The sequence below is a fragment of the Nematolebias whitei genome, chromosome 12, assembly GCF_014905685.2.
Source record: "Nematolebias whitei isolate Nwh7 chromosome 12, NemWhi1, whole genome shotgun sequence".
Classification (NCBI taxonomy): domain Eukaryota; kingdom Metazoa; phylum Chordata; class Actinopteri; order Cyprinodontiformes; family Rivulidae; genus Nematolebias; species Nematolebias whitei.
Genome location: NC_056509.1, coordinates 8651113 through 8658706, shown reverse-complemented (window position 1 = coordinate 8658706; position 7594 = coordinate 8651113). Strand labels below are relative to the sequence as shown.

General features: G+C 47.8%; 1 protein-coding gene across 1 annotated transcript in view; it reads left to right on the top strand.

Annotated features, from left to right (window-relative positions):
- Positions 1 to 7038: 7038 nt before the first annotated feature.
- Positions 7039 to 7594, top strand: part of snap25a (synaptosome associated protein 25a) — a gene marked incomplete in the record, with an annotated part of 73278 nt that continues 72722 nt past the window's right edge. Inside the window, 1 exon segment of the mRNA XM_037685710.1 lies at positions 7039 to 7169.

The following is a 7594-nucleotide window of genomic DNA, read 5'->3' as shown; positions in this document are numbered from 1 at the left end:
GCCGACGTTATTGGCCTTTGCACCAACCAACCTATTATTCTGTAGAAGAGACGTTCACATTTGGATAATGTCGCTTCAAGAGCATTAACAAGTTAGACGTGTTGCCTGCTGCAGGCAGATCAATCTTTGTGAAACAATGTCGACACACAGCTTTGGATTTGCGCTTGTCTTTTTAGATGCTAGGCTGCTAATGCTACGTGTGCTGCAAGACTATAGCGCCGTGCTGAAACACGCTTAGGAACTTTAGTTCAGCGGCGCATAATCTCTCGTTAATAAAATGTATTTAGAAAAAAATAACCGAAAAGGTACGTACATGGACAGAACGGAACATGCCATACCGAAACGGTTCAATACACCCACGTGTACACACTCTTGCAATATTCTAAACAATGTTACTAAACTAAAAGTTCTAAAAGAGCACAGAATGTAATGATTTCCCTCTATATGTGCCTTTGTTGCTCTCAGCTACCTGCAAGCGCTCTTGGTCACGTTCACTTCTCCGCTCTGCACGAGAACAACTGATAAGCTGCAGCAGGAAGTTAATCCTGCAGTGTGGGCTGCACAGAGGTGCAGCAGGTGCTGAATAATTTTAAATAATTTGTTTTAAATAAAAATTCCAGGCAGCACGGTGTCCCAACTGGTGGTACTGCTGTCTCTCAGCGAGATGGTTGCTGGTTCAAATCCCGGTCCAGGGGCCTTCCTGGGTGGAGTTTGCTTGTTCTCTCCGTGCATGCGTGGATTTTCTCCGGGTACTCCGGTTTCCTCCCACAGACCAAAAACATGTATGTTAGGCTGATTGATAACTCTAAATTGTCCCTAGTTGCGAGTGAGAGTGTGAATGATTGTTTGTCTCATTTGTCTCTATGTGTTCCTGTGATGGACTTGTGACCCATCCAGGGTGTACCCCGCCCCTCGCACAGTGATTGCTGGACATGGGCACCGGTGACCCCCGTGACCCAAAATGGAAGAAGTGGGTAAAAGATAATGATGGATGGATGAATGGATGGATAAAAATTTGATGCCGATCGTGCGGCTCATCCATCAATCAGCCAATTGTGTGTCATGTCAAATTTTATTTTGAAAAACCGCAATAGATCGAGTCCGCGATGAACGAACCGCGAAGTAGTGAGGGACTACTGTCCTCCACCACACTCACCAAAATTTATTTTGTTGAAAATTTAAACCTTTTAGATTCTAAACTTCCACCTGTTTGCTACTGATTTCTAGTTTAAACAGAAATCTTTTAGAACAACTGGAGAACTATTGATCAAGAACATTTCACAAGAAGGTTGAGGTTCCTAAAATCAAAATATCAAGAAACAGGACATTTTTGTTGAATGAGTGATTGATTGTCACTGAACATGGTAAAAACATGAGAACAAAAATTGTCCCCTCAGCGATCCTGTCTCCTCGATCCTGATTCCCTTAGTCCTGTCCTAGTTATCCTCGTGCCTCGTCCTGGTTCTCTTCGTGCCTCGTCCTGGTTCTTCTCATGCCTCGTTCTGGTTCTCTTCATGCCTTGCCTTGGTTCTCCTCATGTCTTGCCTGCCACCAGTTGCCAGCCTCCCCTGTCTTGCCAGACTCTTGGTCTTCTCACACTCTGGAGCTCTCCCCTGGATTTGGAGTTGGACCCAAACACATCTTCAAACCTGTAAGAGAGAAACATCATCATAATTAACATTGCCTGCTCATCCTGCCGACCATCTTCTTCCTCTTCCCAGGAGCTCCAGAGAAACAACTGTCATATTGTCCACTGTAAATAATAAACACTGTCACTTTTGTACTTAGCTGTGTCTGCCTCATTCTGGGTCTCATACAACTCTGGGTTCCCTGAGTCTTAACACCAAGTCCAGCTCTCCGCAGCTTCCTGAAGAAGTAGAGACGTTGGTGGGCCTTCTTGCCCCGTCAAGAAGTGTTGAGAGCAACGCTCTCCCCTGCCACAACCTTACAGTCCCCAATCTCCTTTTGTACACAGAACATAGTCAATTTCTCCTTCCTCCACTCTTATAGATCACTCTATGTTCCTCTCTCTTTTGAAAACAAGTGTTGATTACAGCCATTTTCATTCTCTTGGTAAAATCCACCACCTTCTGTTTCTCCTGGTTTCTTTCCTTGACACCAAACCCATCACTTCCTTGTCCCCTTTGTTTCCTTCACCAACATGTCCATTCTGTCAGGAATGGTGTGTTTATGGTCTGAACCCAGTGTGCAGACAGGACTTGGAGGCACGAGGAGTAAAATAATAAACTCTTTAATGAGCACAAAACCAAAATGCTGACGAGGCAGCGTTACTCACAGAACGTTGGAAATTTTGTGAGGACAGACGAAGACACAATATTCACAGATGAAGACTCGACAAAGAGTAACATAAAGACGTGAACTTATATACACAGAGTAATCGGACACAATCACAAACAGCTGGACAGGACACGTAGACATAAATGATCAGGACCGGGAAACCAGGAGATGTAGTGATGGGAACCAAACACAAGAGGGCACCATCCTTACAGTAGCCCCCCCCCCCCCCCCCCCACACACACACACAAGAATGCCCTCTGGTGTCCCAGAAAGCCCTCCCAAAAAAGAAAAAAAAAACTAGGGCGGGTAGAGGGAGGAACTGCAAGGATGGAAGGCACGAGGAAACACAATGACAAGAAACCAAAAACCAACAGGACAAGGCCTGGGAACTAAACACAAAGACTAAACACAAGGAAAACAGTTCAGGTGGGGGGCCATCCAAATCGCTGAAACAGATTGGGTGAGCGACCAGGAGCCATCCAACATGAGGCAGGAGCTCCGGAGGGTGACCAGGAGGCTATCCAGCACAAGGCAGCAGTTCAGGTGGCCGACCAGGAGGCCATCCAGCATAAGGCAGCAGTTCAGGTGGGCAGCCGGGAGGCTGTCCAGCACAAGGCAGAAGTTCGGGTGGGCAGCCAGGAGGCCATTCAGCATAGGGTGACAGGTTCTGTGGGCTGCCTATGGACACCCTAAGGAACAATGACCGTCCAGCCCGTGCGAAGAGGAATAGAGGAACCATGGGTTCTACAGCTGATGCTGAGCCCAGGGGAAACTGCAGGCGGTTTAGCCATTTCAGGAACTGCAGCAGAAACTGCAGGAGGGAGCGTAGCCATCTCGGGAGCTGCAGGAGGGGATGTAGCCGTCTTGGGAGCTGCAGAAGGGGACATAGCTGTCTCTGGGATTGCAAAAGGGGACATAGTCACTTTAGATGCTGTAGCAGGGGGCATAGCCATCTCAGAAACTGCAGCAGGGGGACATAGTCATCTCTGGGACTGCAGGAGGGGGCGTAGCCGTTTCAGGGGCTACAGCAGGGGGCAACACTGGAGGCTGTAGAGCTGCAGCAGGGACAGTGAAGGCTGTGGAGCTGCAGCCATGGGAACCTCTGTGGTGGTGGAGACCTCTGCAGTCAGGGATGCCTCTGTGACTGTGGAGGCTTCTCTGGTCATGGATGCAGGGTTCTCTGCCGCAGACTCTAGGTTCTCTGCCGCAGACGCTAGGTTCTCTGCCGCAAACTCTGGGACCTCGGCTGCAGGCGCTGGGACATCGGCTGCAGGCGCTGGGACCTCGGCTGCAGGCGCTGGGACCTCGGCTGCAGGCGCTGGGATCTCGGCAGATTCACAAGGGGAGAGAGAGTCTGAAAGGTTCTGATACTCTGTTTTCAGAGCCTTTACCATAGAAAAATGTGGGCGAGGTCTGGGATCTGCAACAGTCTGGGTTTAGACGTGAGCACGTCCTCCATGATGGCATAGGTATTACGTCTGTAATGAGGGTCTAGGTTATGGGAAGCAGCATCAAAAAGTCTCTGGAGCTACTAAAAAACAGCAGCAACCTTTTCAGGTGTTCTTTCATCAGAGCCCCCTGTTGCTGTTGGAGGTTCTGCAGAGATGGGAGCTTCGACAGGTACAGAATTTTCTGCAGCCCCTGAGCCTGTTCGTTCCTCTGGTGAGTGGGGGCTCAGGAATCTCCCCCCCCCCCCCACAAGAGCCTCCCTGGCTCTTCTGACAGCTCGGCGGGGATGGGGAAGAACTGAAGAAGGAAGGAGCTGGATCTTGGGGTTCCTCACCCTCTTTGACCGTCGACTCCTCCGATGGCGGTGGTGCGGACCAGGACCAGAACTGAACCAGAACTCCTCCTCTGGCTCGGAGTCATCTGAGGAGGACCACAGGGAACACAACTGTGGTGGGAAGGAGAAGGAGGTTGTCTCAATGTCCAGGCAGCTGCCTCTGGGCTTAGTCCTCCACCTCATCTCTTCCTCCTCAACCAGGAGTGTTGAAGGGAGGATCTTGACTTCAGGGCTGTGGTGTCTCCGGATGGGTTCGATTCGGAACCCACTCACTCGGATGACAGCTGCATGCTCCTGGGTCTGATTCGTCCCCTTTCTCCATCGGGGAGTCCTGTCAATCCGAGTCTTTTGTCTGCTGGGTTCTTTTGAGGGTCGGGTCATACTGTCAGGAACTGTGTGTTTATGGTCTGAACCCAGTGTGCAGACAGGACTCGGAGGCGTGAAGAGTAAAATAATAAACTCTTTAATGAGCACAAAACAAAACTGCTGATGAGGCAGCGTTACTCACAGAACGTAGGAAATTTTGTGAGGACCAGACGAAGACACAGTAATCGCAGACGATGACCCGACAAAGAGTAACACAAAGACGCAAACTTATATACACAGAGTAATCAGACACAGTCACAAACACCTAGACAGGACACGTAGACATAAATGATCAGGACCGGGAAACCAGGAGGTGTAGGGATGGGAACCAAACACAAGAGGGCACCATCCTTACACATTCAGGTCTGTTCCGATCACCACTCTCTTCTCCCTGGGAATACTCTCTATCACTTCATCCAGATCTTTCCAAAATGTATATTTCTCCTCCACATCACATCCAATCTGTGGAACATAACTACTGACAATGTTTGGCATCAGACCTTCTACTTCTACCTTAAGACACATCACCCTATCTGACACTCTTTTCACCTCTATTACATTCTTTGCCAACTCCTCCTTCAGGACCACCCCTACTCCATTTCTCTTTCTATCCACACCATGGTAAAACAGTTTGAACCCTGCTCCAATACTGCGAGCCTTGCTGCCCTTCTACTTGGTCTCTTGGACACAAAAAAACATCTACCTTCTTTCTCTGCATCATGTCAGCCAGCTCTCTACTTTTGTCTATCATTGTCCCCACATTTAGGGTTGCAACCCTCAGTCCTACATTCTTGACTTTCCTCTTCTCCCTCTGTCTCCTGACATGTTTCTCTCCTCGTGGTCTTCGACTAACATTTGCACATTTTCCACCGGCACCGTTTGTCAAGAGCACCAGTGGCGGTCATTGTTAACCTGGGCCTCCACTGATCCAGTATGATTTCACTTTGATGAACTCACATTATAGTTTTGGCAAAAGTGTTTTACATTGGATGCCCTTCCCGACACAACCCTCACCATTTACCCGGGCTTGGGACCAGAACCAGATATTTGGGCTCCCTAGTGGCTCGTTTAAACCTTCAGACTCTTGAGCTGTTTAAAATCTTTTACTGCTCACATTTTCTGCTTTTATTTTTCTGCTTTCTGTAAGAGTTGAACTTGCTGCAGCTCCAAGACGGCCACCAATCATCCACAGCTGACGACCATCTACCTGACGAGCTCCTCTACTACATAAGGCTGCAGTCAAGCTCTTCTCGTCGCTGGAGCATTAATTCCTTCCGGGTATTTGTGCTTCTAGCCAGTATATGGAGAGGATATCTTACCTTGCTTCTCGTGTCTACAGTTTTCTGGTCATCTCGGATCCTGCCCTTGGTTCTTCCTGTGCCGGAGTCTCGTCTCTGTTGCTTTTGCCCTCCAACCACTTGCCTGCCTTGAGCGTTTCCCCTACAGCCTCAACCACAAGGATTTACCTGTAAGGAGAGACAAAACTATTTATTCCATCGTTTTGGAGCTGCCTCCTTTTGCCTCCTAGACCTGACCCTGTCTCTCCCTTTTTCAGGAGTCCCAGGCCAACTTTTGTATATACCTGTCGTCTCATTCACTGTAAATAATAAACACTGTTTTGCTTACTTGAGACTCTTGTCGTTCTGGTTCTCGTTCCTACTGGGTAGTCCGAATCATAACACTTTCAGCAAAAGTCAGCGGTTCAGATTCAGCGCTCGTTATCAGTTTCGTGATGAAATGCGTTTTCACAGGAAATATTTTTCTATAGTTTATTTTAATTTTCTGATCTTGTTCAAAACTCAGATAACAAGACTGTGGCGGCCATCTTTAATTGGGTTGCAAATACTGTCTGAGAGTTTCTTTAAAATACTAATGTTTCATGAGATATGTTGCTAACAGACAAAGTTTACTCCAATCCTTTATGGCGAAGTTTTAAATAATAATAAAACAAAAACAAAAAAACTTGCAGTCTTGTTAGTGCTTGGAGGAGGCACTGTGGAACACTGCTCAGCTCCCAGCTCCATATCTGTGAAACTCAAAGTTTAACCATTTCTGTGTTGGATAAAGTCAACTGTGGCGGCCATCTTGACTCAAGTTTTTATTTTATTGTTTTTTAATTATGTACAACAATTTACAAACAAACCAAGGCAAACAATGTATGTAATACAAAGCAACAATTACGTTTCACAGGTTGAGTTGTATACATTCAAAAAAATACTAAATACAAAAAAATCAAATCAAATAAATTTATTAATCACAGTATAAAGTTGTAGAGCAGATTTATTTTAAACCAAATTAAGAAACACAAAAACATTTCAGGTAATTTTTCTAATTTGGATTCTCTTAACTCGGTTAATCATAAATCTCTATCCTGTTTACTTTCTGGAGGGAGGGGGGGGGGGGGGGGTGTCTAAAATCCGTCCAGTGGGTTATGAGTTATTTTGTTAACAGACCTGACACAGATGATGATGATTTTGTAAGGACATCAGAACGTAAACTCCGTGTTCTCTGCCTCTCTCTGACTGATATCTATTAAAAGCTGCTGCTTACGTCAGAGGCATCCGCCATCTTTAGACCCCCCCCCCAATTGAAGAAGAGGAGAGGAGGAAGCAGCAGTGCCTTCGCAGCATCCAGTCCTCCAGACAGACACCGAGGCTGGTACCGGTTAGCTGCTGAGACGTTTCCTCCCGAACCGACTGCGGGGCTCGGACAGCAGGCACAGGTAAGACCGAACCCGACCTGGACCCGAACCTTTCTCCTGCCTCTGGGGCTGGGGGTGCGGGTGTGTGTGGGGGGGGCTGAAATAACTCAGTTTATGATCCGGTTTTAGGGGTGAACGGTTGTTTTAATATCTGAGGGTGCAGTTGGCTCATTTCACGTGTTGTCGGTGACATGAAGGAGTGAGGAGAGGCGCGGGAAGCGGCGCGTGACTCCCCCCCCCCCCCCCCGCCCCGTGATGAATGTGAAGCATGGCAGCGCTGCGCTATAATGCGTATGTTCAGGAGGTGGGCGTTTTCACGCGCGCACGCATAAACACACGCACACAAACACACGCACACACACACGAAGAAAATACAAAAAACAAAACAGGTCATGTCAGCTCCGTCCAAACACCGCATTGTAAAGATCCCCCCCCCCCCCCCCCCC